This window comes from Triticum dicoccoides, chromosome 4A (assembly GCF_002162155.2).
Source record: "Triticum dicoccoides isolate Atlit2015 ecotype Zavitan chromosome 4A, WEW_v2.0, whole genome shotgun sequence".
NCBI lineage: Eukaryota > Viridiplantae > Streptophyta > Magnoliopsida > Poales > Poaceae > Triticum > Triticum dicoccoides.
The window spans coordinates 318,701,521-318,703,827 of NC_041386.1; positions in this window are offsets into that span (position 1 = coordinate 318,701,521).

Below are 2,307 nucleotides of genomic sequence, written 5' to 3' on the forward strand. Positions count from 1 at the left end.
TGCCGCCTCCACCGAGGAGTTGCTCCGTTGGCCGCGCCGTTCGCCGTAGCTTGCGTCGGGGTCGTCATCTGGTCTACCAAGGCGTCGGGCGGTGAGGATGGAATGAGGATGCAGCTTCTTGGAGTCCATGGCGGCTTCGTCGTGTCCAGGCGACATGGGCTCCCTCGCGCTGGCGTCCGCCGTCGCTCGCTCGCCCGCGCCGGTGGTCGACCAGGAGCTGGAGATGGAGGGGAGGCGGCGGATCCGGCCGGCCAGGAGCTATAGACATGGGGGAGGCGGCAGATCCGGCGAAGATCGACGGCGAGGAGGAGAGGAGCGGCGAGGAGGGGGGCTGGGGCGGCTCGGGATCGAGGGGAGATCGAGGGGATCGGGTGGATCCTGTCGAGGCGTCTCGGGATCGGGTGGGATCCTGTCGGGGCGTCTTGGGTCGGGCCGGCCCGGGCAGTTCACGGAAGTTCAGGTGGGGTCCATCGGGCCCTTATAGGGTCGGTTGTGATCCATAATCCCAAGATTAGAATAGTGTTGTCCTATATATAGGTTGGAGGGGAGGAGAGGCGGCCAAGGGGGTGCCCCAAGTAGGAGGAATCCTACTTGGGCGCCTCCCAGTTCGGCCTCCCCCCTTCCATATATTCATCTAGAGGGGGAAGAAAGGAGGAGGGAGGCTGAATCCATCGCCTTCCTTTCTCTCTTCCCCTCTTTCCTTCCTCCTTATTTTGGCCTACATGGGGCGCACCAGCCCCCTAGGGGCTGGTCTGTCCCCTTGGCCCATTAGGCCCATGTAGTTGCCGGGGGGATGCCCGAACCCCTTCCGGTGACCCGATATGTACCTGGTACCCCCAGAACACGTCCGATGTCTGAATATCATCGTCCTATATATGAATCTTTACCTCTTGACCATTTAGAGGCTCCTCATCATGTCCGTGATCTCATCTGGGACTCCAACAACATCCAGTCACCAAATCACATAACTCATATAATACAGAATCGTCATCGAATGTTAAGCGTATGGACCCTACGGGTTCGAGAACTATGTAGACATGACCGAGACACCTCTCCGGTCAATAACCAACATCGGGACCTGGATGCTCATATTGGTTCCTACATATTCTACGAAGATCTTTATCGGTCATACCGCAATGACAACATACATAATTCCCTTTGTCATCGGTATGTTACTTGCCCCAGATTCGATCTTCGGTATCTTCATACCTAGTTCAACCTCGTAACCAGCAAGTCTCTTTACTCGTTCTGTAATACATCATCCCGCAACTAACTCATTAGTCACATTGCTTGCAAGGCTTATTATGATGTGCATTCCCGAGAGGGCCTAGAGATACCTCTCCGATACCCGGAGTGGCAAATCCTAATCTCGATTTATGCCAACCCAACAAACACCTTCGCAGATACCTGTAGAGCATCTTTATAATCACCCAGTTACATTGTGACGTTTGATAGCACACAAGGTATTCCTCCGGTATCCGGAAGTTGCATAATCTCATAGTCAAAGGAATATGTATATGCCATGAAGAAAGCAATAGCATTAAAACTTAACGATCATTATGCTCAGCTAATGGATGGGTCTTGTCCATCACATCATTCTCCTAATGTTGTGATCCCGTTCATCAAATGGTAGCACATGTCTTGTAGGGGAACACAGTATTTCAAACAAATTCCTATGATCAAGCAAGATCTATCTAGGAGATGCATAGCAACGAGAGGGGGAGAGTATGTCTACGTACCCTCGTAGACCAAAAGCGGAAGCATTATGAAATGTGATTGATGTAGTCGAACGTCTTCGTGATCCAACCGATCAAGTACCGAACGCATGGCACCTCCGCAATCTACACATGTTCAACTCGGTGACGTCCCTCGTACTCTTGATCCAGCTGAGGCCGAGGGAGAGTTTCGTCAGCACGACGACGTGATGACGGTGGTGATGAAGTTACCGACGCAGGGCTTCGCCTAAGCACTACAATGATATGACCGAGGTGGAATTCTGTGGAGGGGGCACCGCACACGGCTAAACAATCAACTGTGTGTCTATGGGGTGCCCCCCTCCCCCGTATATAAAGGAGTGGAGGAGGGGAGGGCCGACCCTCTGTATGGCGCGCCCAAGGGGGAGTCCTACTCCCAGTAGGAGTAGGTTTCCCCCCTTTCCTAGTTGGAGTAGGAGAAGAAGGAAGAGGGAGAGAGAGGGAAGGAAAGTGGGGCCGGCCCCCCACCCAATTCGGATTGGGATTGGGGGGGCGCCCTCCACCTGGCCGCCTCCTCCTCTCTCCCACTAAGGCCCAATAAGGCCCATTGACT